This window comes from Schistocerca cancellata, chromosome 5 (assembly GCF_023864275.1).
Source record: "Schistocerca cancellata isolate TAMUIC-IGC-003103 chromosome 5, iqSchCanc2.1, whole genome shotgun sequence".
NCBI lineage: Eukaryota > Metazoa > Arthropoda > Insecta > Orthoptera > Acrididae > Schistocerca > Schistocerca cancellata.
This window is the reverse complement of record NC_064630.1, coordinates 93734339-93750312: the sequence shown is the minus strand read 5'-3', so window position 1 is coordinate 93750312 and position 15974 is coordinate 93734339.

Genomic DNA, 15974 nt, shown 5'->3' with positions numbered 1-15974 from the left:
ACCTGCAAAGCGGTCCATGCGCAGGACTTTTCCACTAACTGCTGACGGATAAATATCAGACGCTTAGAGCCCTAAGAAGATGCAGGAGATGCAAAAAAAAGGTAATTTTTACAGCTGGATTCGTAAGCTGTCTGTGCAGGCAGTAATGGGAGCGTTATGAGATTTTCAGGCGTCTTGTATAATAATCATTGGAAAAAGACGACTGTTCGGTGAAACCCTATTAGGAAAGATTAAAGAATCAGCATTTGAGTAACACAGTAAAATGATCCTACCGGCTGTTCTATTCATCTTGCGTAAAGAAATGAGAACAAGAGAGAAGTTAGCTCAAGTAACGAGACAAATCCACAGTAATTTGTGAGCGCTCAGTTTACAAAGGGTACTCCGAACCAGTACCTAGCCCTAGAAGTGGGTAGCTGAGTACTTGTATAGCTGGATGTTCATACAAATGTCCGTTTAAGATCTCGTGATGGCCGACGTCCAAGTCATAGCCCTCTATTTTGCCTAGAGTATTTGAACTACCTGTTGGTTACGCCCACGCCCTACACATCTGCATTCCACAAACTGTCGTACGGCATCTGGCAAAGAGTATTTATTGTATCAGTCTCGTTTTCCCCTTTTCCCATTACATTTGCACACGAGGAGAAAGCCAGAATAAAACATGAAATAACAACAACATTAATTGCACTGCAAACCACTGCCTCGCCGTCAAGGGAAGATGGCCCAGAGATGCATGTCCTGCTATACACAATGTATGCAGACACACAATTAAGGTGCAGTTACTGTGTTTATTACTGCGATTTTAATTATCAAGTGCTCAAAATGTTTAACCTGAGCACTGATACATGCGACAGAGCGTTTCCGGTCTCAATACGGCACCTTGAATTTAATCTCAACTTGTCGCAGGACAAGGGAGATAAGGTGTTCGGTGCTGCCGTTTAGACCTTTTATGTTCATTTTCGCTACAGTCAAAAGACCAGAGGTGTTAAGTCAGGTGACCGTTTGGGGTATTTTGCGGTCTGGTCCCCGATCCAACGATCACCAGATGTTCTGTGAAGGTGGTCTGTAATCTGAGCAGAGTGTACGGATATCCAGTGATTGCTTTATATCCAATGGGCAGTCTTCTAGTAACTGTGGTAGAATATTTAACCCCATCAATAAGACATGTACTAATGACGTAATTCTTGAAAAGCACATATCACACGTTAATAGACAAGAGTTCGCAGTTTATCCATTTCCATCAGTGCCGATTTTCAGCTGGGTCAGTGTAGTATTTTGAGTGCGCATTGTTTGTGACTATGCTTCATCCGTAAACAAAATCTTGCATAGAAACTCCGCTACACTTTGCCGTTTTCGTATATACTACTGAGAAAGCTGTATAGGACTTAAAGCCATTCCTTTGAGGCTGTTGGTGCAGCAAAATACGGAAAAGGTGAAATACGTTGGAATGCAGTTTTCTCAGTCAACTGCTTTGGCTCATCCCGCTAGCACATTAAAACTGTCTTCGCAGTAGCAAATGGATTGCATGCCGCCGCTGTTAAAACATCAGTTGCCTGTCGCTCACCATTCACTGCTCTTTTTCTTTGGCGCATTGAATTCGTCACAGTTTCAGATACTTGATACGTTTCATAATGGTTATAAGGGCAGATTTGAGGGCTTGACACGGTTATGGTATGTTTCAGTATACAAGCGTATCTCTGCTCTAACAGTGTGCCAGCGTTTATCATATACGAATACCATATCCACACTTATGAGAGTCGTATATTTTATGAAAGTCCGAACAGCTTCACAAGCGTGTTTGATTAATACAACAGCAGAGCAGAGCACGGACTTGAGCTACACATACGCACTACCGTACAAAAGTCACCTCCTTAAAGGGAGACTCCACCCATAAATTTCAACCAAATTTCAATATCTTATCTAAGAGGTAAAGATGTAGCAATACTTTGAGTTCTGAACTTTTAATATTATAAATCACTCCACTCCATAACTACCACGGTGGCACTGGTACAGCAACCTAATAGATGTTTAGGTACAAGAAAAAGAAACCAGTCTTGGTTGCACAAGATAGGTTTCTCTAATCTTCACGTGTGGCGCGTTTCGCCTGTTCTAGGCATCATCAGACATTCGACAAAACCTCTTGCTAATCGTGACCGAGATGGTGAACTATTTAAAAGTCCCATAGAACCGAAATGTAACAGCCAGATAGCCACAGACGATGCATCATTATATCACCGATAAAGTGCTTCCTGCTCATATCCGAGGCGTCAAACGTGATTAAGACTCCCAATGAACTGGGAGGAATCAGCCAAGGCCCCTTAAGCAGTCCAGATTCCAAATATGTTTTAGACAAACTTGTAACTGGCGTTGAGTTAAATCATCGTTTTGGAATGTAAGAGCAAACACTCCAAAGGTGTGAACAACCATTAGGAATTGAAGTTTTAGGGTGGAGTCTCCTCTTAACAGAGCACACTGGCCGCATTGGAGCGCAATGGATGGTGTAGAAATGCCACCAGGCCATGTGACCCACCACCAATGTTGTTAGTGAGGGCAGTGAAATGATGTGTGTGCATGCAATCAACGCAGTATGATGGATCGATATGGAGATGCGACACATTGGAAAGGAGGCACTATCCTGTTCAGACGTCCATATGGCCACAGCGTGAACTGAATTGCCAGCTTTATATATCACCACTGCCTGTCCAAGGCGTCTGCAAGGAGTGGTGTCTCCCTCGAAGCTATCTAACACGGCGCACGAACTGTGGTTGCAGGTAGATCCTGACCAGTAGGGACTGCAGGCGAGTGTCACGAACTGGATGGCACCTCACTAGTGTGCTGGACGTTAGTCTACATGAGTAAACGTAATAGTCTACTTCACAGCGACATAAAAACAAAAAGCGCAGTTGGGGAAACTCGCCGCTTAAGTATCTTTAGTTTGTGTTGCCCTTTCCACCATGCGGCTGTAAAAGATAAACTTGACTCGCCAGCTTGTAATAACGTTTACGTTGGTTTCAGAGCCGACAAGCATTTCTATGGAATCTGCATGCAGTGGACATTTGCAGTCAGGTACCTGGCAGAAGCCCATTGATCACATAGTTGCAGAAGGCTTACACGTCTTCAGCGGGTCAGATAACATAGATATTGGACAGTAGATGACAGGAAGCAAGACTTGCGGCCGGACGAGTCGCTGTTTTCCCTAAGGCCTAATGCAAAGAGTCGAGAGCACCGACGTCACAGTGAGGCGTTTAACCGGCAGTGTGTGAAGAGTTTAGTTCATCTCTGAGATGGTCCTGTGGTTGTATTGGGGGTGTCTTTCATAGCACGACTCGGGCTCACTCATTCAAGTTATCTTTAGCCCGAAACAGGCTGTTTATTTCAACGTTCTCGATCATCAAGTGCTGTCCTCTGCTCTACCTCTTCAGAATAAATACGGTGGAACTCTTCTGTCTTCCAGAATAACGACATCCCTGATCATTGGTCACCATATGACACCTCGACTGGCCTGCTAGGTCATTCGATCTTATCTCGTAGAAAATGCCTGGGACTATTTACAAACGCGGGTGAAACGTAGCAATTAACGTCTCCGCAGTCTGGAAGCTCTGTGGGATGTAATTGTCAATGACTGACTTCAGCTGCATTTTCCTGTCTAGCACAATTATCAGTATACCAAAACCACTTGTAAAATTACTTAGACACGATGTCTATATGGTGCGAAAATTGACAATTGACTCTAAATAAGGAAATTTGTGAGATCATACCCACGAGTACTAAAAAGATATTCATTAAATTGCGGTAACACCTTAAATCACACAAATCTAAAGCCTGTCAATTCAGCTAGATATCTGGCATTCTAATTACGGACAACGTTTTATTTGCAGAACACCTAGAAGATGTCATACACCTAGAAGAAGTCTTACGTAAAATCGGTAAGCGGGTCGAAGGCTTCCATCCAGTCACGCACTGATCAGTCTGGCCTGGCAACGGAAGACAGCAAAACGAAAGCTGAAATTTTAAATTTAGCATTTGAGATATCTTTCACGCAGGAGGATCGTACAAACATACCGCCGTTTGAGTCTCGTACAGATTCCCGTATGGAGGACATACTGATAGACACCCCTTTGGTTGTGAAGCAGCTGAATGGGTTTAAAATAAATAAATCGCCAGGTCCTGATGGGATTCCAATTCGGTTTTACAGAGAGTACTCTACTGCATTGGCTCCTTACTTAGCTTGCATTTATCGCGAATCTCTTGCCCAACGTAAAGTCCCGAGCGACTAGAAAAATCGCAAGTGACGTCTGTATACAGGGTGTTACAAAAAGGTACGGCCAAACTTTCGGGAAACATTCCTCACACACAAAGAAAGAAAATACGTTATCTGGACATGTGTCCGGAAACGCTTACTTTCCATGTTAGAGTTCATTTTATTACTTCTCTTCAAATCACATTAATCATGGAATGGAAACACACAGCAACAGAACTTACCAGCGTGACTTCAAACACTTTGTTACAGGAAATGTTCAAATTGTCCTCCGTTAGCGAGGATACATGCATCCACCCTCCGTCGCATGGAATCCCTGATGCGCTGATGCAGCCCTGGAAAATGGCGTATTGTATCACAGCTGTCCACAATACGAGCACGAAGAGTCTCTACATTTGGTACCGGGGATGCGTAGACAAGAGCTTTCAAATGCCCCCATAAATGAAAGTCAAGAGGGTTGAGGTCAGGAGAGCGTGGAGGCCATGGAATCTACCAATCCATCGGTCACCGAATCTGTTGTTGAGAAGCGTACGAACACTTCGACTGAAATGTGCAGGAGCTCAATCGTGCATGAAGCACATGTTGTGTCGTACTTGTAAAGGCACATGTTCTAGCAGCACAGGTAGAGTATCGCGTATGAAATCATGATAACGTGCTCCATTGAGCGTAGGTGGAAGAACATGGGGCCCAATCAAGACATCACCAACAATGCCTGCCCAAACGTTCACAGAAAATCTGTGTTGATGACGTGATTGCACAATTGCGTGCGGATTCTCGTCAGCCCACACATGTTGATTGTGAAAATTTACAATTTGATCACGTTGGAATGAAGCCTCATCTGTAAAGAGAACATATGCACTGAAATGAGGATTGACACGTTGTTGGATGAACCATTCGCAGAAGTGTACCCGTGGAGGCCAATCAGCTGCTGATAGTGCCTGCACACGCTGTACATGGTACGGAAACAACTGGTTCTCCCGTAGCACTTATCATACAGTGACGTGGTCAACGTTACCTTGTACAGCAGCAACTTCTCTGACGCTGATGGATGAACCATTCGCAGAAGTGTACCCGTGGAGGCCAATCAGCTGCTGATAGTGCCTGCACACGCTGTACATGGTACGGAAACAACTGGTTCTCCCGTAGCACTTATCATACAGTGACGTGGTCAACGTTACCTTGTACAGCAGCAACTTCTCTGACGCTGACATTAGGGTTATCGTCAACTGCACGAAGAACTGCCTCGTCCATTGCAGGTGTCCTCGTCGTTCTAGGTCATCCCCAGTCGCGAGTTATAGGCTGGAATGTTCCGTGCTCCCTAAGACGCCGATCAATTGCTTCGAACGTCTTCCTGTCGGGACACCTTCGTTATGGAAATCAGTCTCGATACAAACGTACCGCGCCACGGCTATTGCCCCGTGCTAATCCATACATCAAATGGGCATCTGCCAACTCCGCATTTGTAAACATTGCACTGACTGCAAAACCTGTTGATGCTACGTACTGGTGTGCTTGATGCTAGTACTGTAGAGCAATGAGTCGCATGTCAACACAAGCACCGAAATCAACATTACCTTCCTACAATTGGGCCAACTGGCGGTGAATCGAGGAAGTACAGTACATACTGACGAAACTAAAATGAGCTCTAACATGGAAATTAAGCGTTTCCGGACACATGTCCAAATAACATCTTTTCTTTATTTGTGTGTGAGAAATGTTTGCTGAATGTTTGGCCGTACCTTTTTGTAACACCCTGTATAAGAAGGGTAGAAGGACGGATCCTCAAAATTACAGACGAATATCCTTAACATCAGTTTGTTGCAGGATTCTGGAACATATTCTCAGTTCGAATATAATGAATTTCCTTGAGACAGAGAAGTTGCTTTCCATGCATCAGCACGGCTTTAGAAAGCATCGCTCCTGCGAAACACAACTCGCCCTTTTTTCACATGATATCTTGCGAACCATGGATGAAGGGTATCAAACGGATGCCATATTCCTTGGCTTCAGGAAAGCGTTTGACTCGGTGCCCCACTGCAGACTCCTAACTAAGGTACGAGCATATGGGATCGGTTCCCAAATATGTGAGTGGCTCGAAGTCTTCTTGAGTAATGGAAGCCAGTACGTTGTCCTCGATGGTGAGTGTTCATCGGAGGTGAGGGTATCATCTGGAGTGCCCCAGGGAAGTGTGGTAGGTCCGCTGTCGTTTTCTATCTATATAAATGATCTTTTGGATAGCAACGTGCGGCTGTTTGCTGACGATGCTGTGGTGTACGGGAAGGTGTCGTCGTTGAGTGACTGTAGGAGGATACAAGATGACTTGGACAGGATTTGTGATTGGTGTAAAGAATGGCAGCTAACTCTAAATATAGATAAATGTAAATTAATGCAGGTGAATAGGAAAAAGAATCCCGTAACGTTTGAATACTCCATTAATAGTGTAGCAATTGACACAGTCACGTCGATTAAATATTTGGGCGTAACATTGCAAAGCGATATGAAGTGGGACAAGCATGTAATGGCAGTTGTGGGGAAGGCGGATAGTCGTCTTCGGTTCATTGGTAGAATTTTGGGAAGATGTGGATCATCTGTAAAGGAGACCGCTTATAAAACACTAATACGACCTATTCTTGAGTACTGCTCGAGCGTTTGGGATTCCTATCGGGTCGGATTGAGGGAGGACATAGAAGCAATTCAGAGGTGGGCTGCTAGATTTGTTACTGGTAGGTTTGATCATCACGCGAGTGTTACGGAAATGCTTCAGGAACTCGGGTGGGAGTCTCTGGAGGAAAGGAGGCGTTTTTTCGTGAATCGCTATTGAGGAAATTTAGAGAACCAGCATTTGAGGCTGACTGCAGTACAATTTTACTGCCACCAACTTATATTTCGCGGAATGAACACGAAGATAAGAGAGATTAGGGTTCGTACAGAGGCGTATAGGCAGTCGTTTTTCCCTCGTTCTGTTTGGGAGTGGAACAGGGAGAGAAGATGCTAGTTGTGGTACGAGGTACCCTCCGCCACGCACCATATGGTGGATTGCGGCGTATGTATGTAGATGTAGATTAAGATGCAATAGGTCTAGTAAAGAGACTGTCTACATCATGCCTGTTCGTCCTCTGTTAAAGTGTACTATGTGGTATGGGATCGTTATCAGACACGATTGACGGAAGAATGATTCTCCGTCCGCTGCTAAAGTACTGCTGTGCATTATCGGATCGTTACCAGATAGGACTGACGGAGAATATCGAAAAAGTCCAAAGAAGGGCAACTCGTTTTGTATTATCGTGAAATAGGGGATACTATCATTGAAACAGAGGCGTCTTTCGTTACAACGAGATCTTTTCATGAAATTTCAATCACCAACTTTCTTCGCCGAATACAAAAATATTTCACTGATGCCAACATAGGGAGAAATGATCGTCTTAATAAGATAAGAGGAATCGGAGCTAGTACGGAAGATGTAAGTGTTCATTTTTCTCACGCGCCTTCGGAGAGTGAAACAATAGAGAAATACACGGTTCAGTCACGTTAATGTTCGACGTCAACGTGCAATAATGACTCACAGCCGGCAGGTTGCTCTGGAGGGAATTTAGATCTTGACGTGGGAGACGGGGTGGGGGGGGGGGGAGGACTCGGGAAATAATGTAGTCGTTGCCGTGACACGGAAACGGAGCAGTTTATCCGACGACCAAGAGAACATGATGGTTGGCATTCGGGCCAAGGATGGAAGCGTTTCCGAAACGGCTAAATTTGTGTACTGAAAACGTGGCGCCGTAGTTATAAACCGTGCTTGGTAAAATGGCGCTACACAAAAAAGCGGTGAGGCACCTGTGATGCACCACGGGCCATAGATGGCAGGAGTGAGCGAAAGCTGCGCAGATGTGCACCACCATACAGACATGTAACAGTGTGGCAAAACTGTTCGCGTAGCGCCGCGCTTAAAGTGTACCGTTCTTGGCAAAGTGGCGCTATCCAAAACAGGCGCCGAGGCAACTGTGAAGCACCAAGGGCCATACATCACAGTGGGGAACGACGGCTGTGGAGACATTGTAACCTCCCCCTCACTTATCGACCTTAATGACAGTGAAAAATTAAACTGCGTGTAACTAATGGAAATTTGGGAAAAGCAATCGCCACCGAAGTTAATTTGTCGGTAAAGAGGGAGGAAAGGGTTACATCTAAATGAAAGGAAAAATGCAAATGAAACTGGTGGAAATTAATTTTGAAAAATGGTAAAGTTAATAAAGAAAGTAAATGTGCGGTCGTTAACAACTAACTGGCGTTAATTAGATATTTGAGATTTGGGGAAAATTACGGTCGCCAGTCCTATGGACAACTACGATAATAACTGAAAAAGAAAGGTTAATGCACACATAATTAGCACTAAAAGCGTGTCAATTGAAGGTTGACACGTGTAGTGTGAAAACTGAAAGTTTGTCAGAAGTAATAAATTTCGCTACACTCTGACTTAATTTAGCAAAAGAATTAATAAAACCGGAAAATCGAAAGTTAATTTAGTGACTGAAGTTAATAGTGAGCTTTCTTTCCGAAGCACATCGAAATTCAGTAAAATACGGTTAGTCTTGGACTACCTCAACAATAATTTCAAAAGCTACTTGAATCTAAGCAATTTAGAAATAAGAGATTCAACTTTGAACTTGAATTAAATGATTCTGAACAATTAACAATAGTAATATTTAGTACGTACCAAGCTGAGCTGCAGTCACAGGTAAGCTAAAATACGGTAACAAAACTCGCACTCTTAATTTGTGCTTGTGTAATCTAAATATCGTAGCCAGCTATGAATACCTTAACTGAACTTTGAAATTAAAGCAGTGAAAAATCGAATGATGCTGGCGTTTGAATTTCAACGACACTCGGAAAAGGAAGGGACCCTGCTTGGTAATGCAATTTATTGGGACAATGAGCAACAAAGGTTCATGCTACGTTGCTGTAATTTTGTGATTTGAACAGTTTTAAAAGCTGAGGTCTGCCATACAGTTCTAAAACTTTACGTGCTTCCAGTCTTCCTTGTTGGTTGATTGAAGGTTTGAAGCCGTCGATCGAGGAGGCGGAGACAGTCACTCATTGTCGGCCGTCGCTATCGCAGAAGCTGGATGTTGGCGCGCCTTCTTCTCGACACGGTCACCAGGCGAAACGGGCTCTTGATGTGCGCCAGCTAATGCTTCCCGTCCGCGACACCGTGTCAGAAACTACCATCGCAAGTCGAGCGCAATTACATGCTGCCCAACCCCGAAAGCGCGGCAACTCGCGGGAGCGTCACACAACACACCTGCTCAACTGCACCACCCCAACCAGACTCTCCCTCTGACCGCGCTCCACGCGACAGAGTTAACAATCCCAAAGATCCTAAACACTTTGGTTCTCCACACGACCTGTCGATGTATTCGTTCGATAGCATAGTTTTCCCTAGGCCAGACCCAGCGTATAAATACAAATAGTATTCACAAAACAAACAAATTATAGATCGACATAAATGCATAAATATACAAATAATAAAACAATTACAATATACAATGACACAGAAACGTCATATCTTCAGGTAACAAAATAAGGAAAAAAATTTATAGTACAATAGATGGATATAGGAGGATATGCATTTCCGGCGTTACAACGTGTACGGCCGAACAGAGGTGCAACTGTTGAGCAGCTGACCGCCCTGACGAACCAAGCGGCTACCAACAGCGTCTCCGTAACGACTGTTCAGCGAACGCTGCCGTATGTGGGCCTCCACTGCAGGCATCTGGTTGATGAACTCGTTCTGACTGCTGTTTATCGGTTGGAATTTGCCCGCCAGTATCGCAACTGGACGTCTACTGAGTGGCACCAGGTGGCCTTTCAATATGAAAATGTTCGATCAACAGATGGCCGTTGGCGTGTACGGCATGAAACGTCAGAAAGCAAACACGCTGCAAGAATCATCGGAACGGTACAAGGCGGAGGAGGGAGCGTTATGGTCTGGGGAATGATTTCGATGCATTTCCTGAGTGATCTCGTCATCCTGGAAGGTGTGATGAATCAACACAAGTACGCATCTGACCTTGGTGGCCATGTACACTTCTACATGCACTCTAGTATTAGTTTAGTTTTAGTTTTAGTTATGTCATGTTCCGTAGATCATTTTCACGATTATTTTATCGATATGATGTGGAACAAGTCAGATTACAAGACATACACTACTCGCCATTAAAATTGCTACAACAAGAAGAAATGCAGATGATAAACGGGTATTCATTGAACAAATATATTACACTAGAACTGACATGTGATTACATTTTCACGCAATTTGGGTGCATAGGTCCTGAGAAATCAGTACCCAGAACAACCACCTCTGGCCGTAATAACGGCCTTGATACGCCTGGGCATTGAGTCAATCAGAGCTTGGATGGCGTGTACAGGTACAGCTGCCCATGCAGCTTCAACTTGTTTACATATTTCTGTATTTGAATACGCATGTCTATACCAGTTTCTTTAGCGCTTCACTGACTCTGAAATACCATTAACTGATTACTGTTTCTATTATTATTGTTATTATTATCATTGCGTACTAAACACATTGTAATGTTGACTCACTAAAGATGTTTCACTAAACATACGAGAGGAACCTAACCTTGGCAGGTGAAGAAAAACCCGCTTTTAGATTAGTGCGCTGGTCGTCACTCTGCACGGGCACTTGTAAACGTAACAGTTTACTTCGTAGCTCCATAAAAAAGAAACGGCGCAGCTGGGGAAACTTGTCGCTTAAATTACTCCGTTTTGTGTTGTCTTTTACTACCCCGCGCTTGTAAAAGTTACATTTAGCTTGCCTAACAGTAAGAACTTCTTCTTCACTAGCGACTTGCAAGCAGATCTAGCATATAAGAGCCGGTTTCGGTACCGTAGTATCTGAAACGACAGTATAATACTAAAAGGCAAAGATGGCAGATTGTTTCGATACACAACAGTTCACCATTACGATTTTCAAATGGAGCCCAAGAAACGCCGTTTCATTCCCTCTAGCACCAGAAGCTTCGACCAAGCGAGGCGGTGCACTGATTAGCATGGTGGACTTGGATTTGGGAGAACAACGGCTCAAACCGCATCTGGCCATCCAAATTTTGCTTTTATGGTTTTCCCAACATCGCTCTAGGCGAATACAGGGATGATTCCTTTGGAAGAAAATGACTGGTTTCGCTCCTCATCTTTGAAACAATCTCAGCATGTGCTCCGTCTCTAACAACCTCGTTGTCGACGGGTCGTGAAACCCCAATCTTCGTCGCTTTCGTTTTTTCGGAAGTTTCGTACTCTATCCTACCTACAAGCGTAAATCAAGCTGTCAGTTGATGCCCAGATTAGTAAACGTTAATCAAGGAGACGTAAGTGAAGAAGGTGAACAATAAGAAGCGACAGTGCAACCTAGTCTGTGGATAGTATCCATTTCGAAGTGTAGATTCGGTTCCAGCAAGGAAATAATATACTGTTCTGGTTGGCACTACTCCTTTTCCAGCCCTGAATGCACGCTCCTACAAGGAACAAGACCACCTTTACAAGCAAGTGCTGAACGAAGAGATCCGTTAGTTGCCATTACCTACCTGGTTCTAACCGACAATTACCTCCTAGCAGAGGTGTCCTTCCGCTCATGCAGTCTTCTTTCGTACAATATGTCGCCGAAGTCTTAGTAAAAACTAACAATAATAAATTCAGAGGAGTTAAATAAAAATTAAAAGTTTCCAGAAATACTGACTGAAAACCATCATGGAAATTTTGTCATTATTAATTTTTAATAGACTGGTTGTGTGAGATTAAGATATGTGAACACAAAATAAGCAGGCTCGCATATGAGGATGATTTAGTTGTGATGGCAGATTCGATTGAAAGTTTGCAAAGTAATATTTCAGTGCTAGATCAGAAATGTAAGGACTATGGTATGAAGATTAGCATCTCCAAAACGAAAATAATGTCCGTGGGAAAGAGATATAAAGGGATTGAGTGCCAAATAGGAGGAACAAAGATAGAACAGGTGGACGGTTTCAAATACTTAGGGTGCATATTCTCACAGGATGGCAACATAGTGAAAGAACTGGAACCGAGGTGTAGCAAAGCTAATGAAGTGAGCACTCAGCTACGATCTACTCTCTTCTGCAAGAAGGAAGTCAGTACCAAGACCAAGTTATCTGTGCACCGTTCAGTCTTTCGGCCAACTTTGTTGTATGGGAGCGAAAGCTGGGTGGATTCAGGTTACCTTATCAATAAGGTTGAGGTTACGGATATGAAAGTAGCTAGGATGATTTCAGATACTATTAGATGGGAACAATGGCAGGAGGGTCTCCACAATGAGGAAATCAAAGAAAAACTGGGAATGAACTCTATAGATGTAGCAGTCAGGGCGAAGAGGCTTAGATGATGTTACACGCATGGGAGAAGCAAGGTTACCCAAGAGACTCATGGGTTCAGCAGTAGAGGGTAGGAGGAGTCCGGGTAGACCAAGGAGAAGGTACCTGGATTCGGTTAAGGAAGATTTTGAAGTAATAGGCTTAACATCAGAAGGGGCACCAATGTTAGCACTGTATAGGGGATCATGGAGGAATTTTATAAGGGGGACTATGCTCAAGACTGAACGCTGAAAGGCATAGTCAGTCTTAAATTATGATAATGATGATGATATTAATTTTTAATTTAGTTACTAAACAAAATATAATTTAATGAAGCGTCCTTGAAGTCAAGTCATAGAAGTACAGTAACAACTCTCTCTCTCTCTCTCTCTCTCTCTCTCTCTCTCTCTCTTTCTCTCACACACACACACACATACACACAATGTTTAGATCACCAGGATAGGAGGCAGATCATGAAGGGACTCCAGTCACGATATCCTGGAATGGCGGCAGGCGTGAGTGCGCGACTGGAACTCAGCTGGCAACAGGTGTCCTGGCCGCCGATTCCAACGCGTGCGCCTGAAAGGCACAAGTGATGCCCACGTGGTACGCACGTGTTGCGAGTGCACTACGAGGCTACCCTCGAGCTGCCCAGATTCTTAAGTGCCCATGAGAGCATCCTAATTTTTTACCTTGTAGTATTTGGTTTTAGGTAGGGCACATTCCACTAAAAGCAATTATTTCACATTACGATACAAACAGCACCTTGAAGTGAGTTCGTTGCAAAATATAAAACGCAACTGAACTAAATTAGTAAAGCAGAACATGCATTGTCTCATTGTACCATTACAATAAAAGCAACGAAATTTTAACATAAAAACCAATTACATATACACAAAATGACACATAACAAAATATCCCTAAATTTTATAGTTTCCTTTTACGAAGACGGATGAAATAACAAAAACATCTTACAAAGGACCTATTCAATGAACTAAGAGCTACTCTAAGAGAAAAAGAGTCCTTATTTTTAAAGATATTGTTCAGTTTAATTGTTGTTGCACGATGGAGAAGTTAAATATCAGGTATTACAGACTGGTATCATTTTTGTGGAGAGTTAACGTGGAAAAAAGTGGAGTTGCAACATATGTAAGAAATGGATACAAACTCCGAAATATTGGAACAATCATTTTTCGTGTTGATTAGAACCTGGAGGTATGTTCTTGTGAGATTTTACTGCAGAACACTTCTCTGGTGATTGTAAGAGTTACAGGTACCCCTCTGAAAAACTTTATGCATTATTGAGGTACCTGTCAGATAAAAAGAAACAGTTATTCGTTTGTGAGATTTCAATGTAGATTTCATAAAAGAGATACACAGGAAAAATGAACTGGAACGACTATTTTGATGTTTCGATCTAATTTCAGTAATTTATCTTCCAGCTTGTCTGCAGCAAGACAGCAGGACTCCAATCCATAACATATTAACAGACAACGATCAAGTTGAAAGAATTAATGTCTAGCCACTTGCTAATGGACTATCTGAGTATGATGCACAGTTAATGAAAATAAACAATGTAGCACCTTATAGCTCTGAGGCAGGTTAATACAAAGCAATGAGTTTTATGAGTGAGAATTGAATATGTTATTTTAAGAGTAAGCTAAAACAGGTAGTATGGAATGAGGTATATAGAGAAAGAGATGGTAACGTCCAATTCAGTTTATTCCATAGTGAATTTGGGTCAATATTTAAAAGCAGCTTCCTAAACGGTTAGTCCGAAAATCTATTAAAAAAACAACTAATCTGCGGATAACTGAGGGAATTAAAATCACTTGTAAGAGGAAGAGGGAAATTTATACGAAGTTCAGAATAATTCAAGATCTGGCATGCAAACTACAAAAAATACTGAAGTATTTTAACGAAAGCCATTAAAATATCAAGAAGTTCCACAGCCTGACAGAAATAAATAATGCAGATAATAAGATTAAAACTGTATTGGATATTTTCAAATAGGAGACAGGACAGCCATCCAGTGTACAAGATAGACTAACAATTAAACTAAATGTCAATGCTGTGACTGAGAATTCACAATTTACAAGTACTTTTAATGATCATTTTCTAAGCATATCAGCAAAAATAGGATTAAATGGTTGAGTTGAAGAAGCAAGAGAATATATTGAAAATGTCATTCCACAATACTTTAAGCTACTAGAAGTAGCATCAACGTCATTCACTGAAAATAACAGAATTATAAAAGAACAAAAGATCATATGGAGCCGATGGAATTTCATACTGTATTTTGAAAAGTTGCTCTAACTTAATAAGTAATGTCCTCAGTGATACATGAATGCATCATTGGCAGAGGTAATTTTTCCAGGCAGATTAAAATGGGCAATTGATAAACCGCTTTATAAGGAAGGTGACACGGAAGATTTAAATTATCATCGTACAGTTTCCTTAGTAGCATGTTTTCTCAAAATACTCGAAAAAATAATGTACCCAAGAGCAGTCTCACATTTAAGCAGAAAAAATTTACTTAGCATTTCATTATTTGGGAACCAGAACAACTGCTTAACTGAGAATGCTATTTGTACATCCGCTCATAAAATATTGCAAGCCTTAAATAATAAAATATAACCACTTGATATCCTTTGAGATTTTTCCAAGGTGTTTGATTGCGTAGATGAGGTTACACCCCTAGAAAAATTACATTATCATGGAATCAATGGCTTTTCTCACAACTGGTTTGAATCATACTTAACAAACAGGATGCGAAAAGTTGTTCTGAATCATTCAAACAATGATGGGGAGGTGGAAAATTTTTGGTGACTGGGGAAAAGTCTTAAAGGTAGTCCCAAAGGGTTCAATGTAGGCTTCATTCCCATTTCTTACATATGTGAATGACCTCCCACTTAACGTTCAACAAGCAAGTTGGTACCTTTTTGCAGATGATAAGTAGTGTTATAATAAATACTATTAGAGAGAAAGCAACAGAAGGTATTACTGAGTGGTTCTCTGAATATGCCCTGTCCCTTAATTTTGAGAATACGCAGTATATTCAGTTCTGTGCAAGAAATACTCATTCCAACAACTGATGTAGCACGTGAACAGGAGTTAGTTAGTAGGGTAGAATGATCCAAAGTTTTTGGTATGCACGTTGACGGCAACTTCAAATGGAAGAAGCAAATTTTGGAGTTTCTCAGATAGTTAAGTTCAGCTACTTTGGCTCTTCATATAATTGTTAGTCTTGGTAACAAGCGAATCAACCTCTGGACATATTTCACGTATTTCCACTCTATAATATCTTATGGAATAATTCTCTGGAGTAACTCGTCACTTAAGAAGAA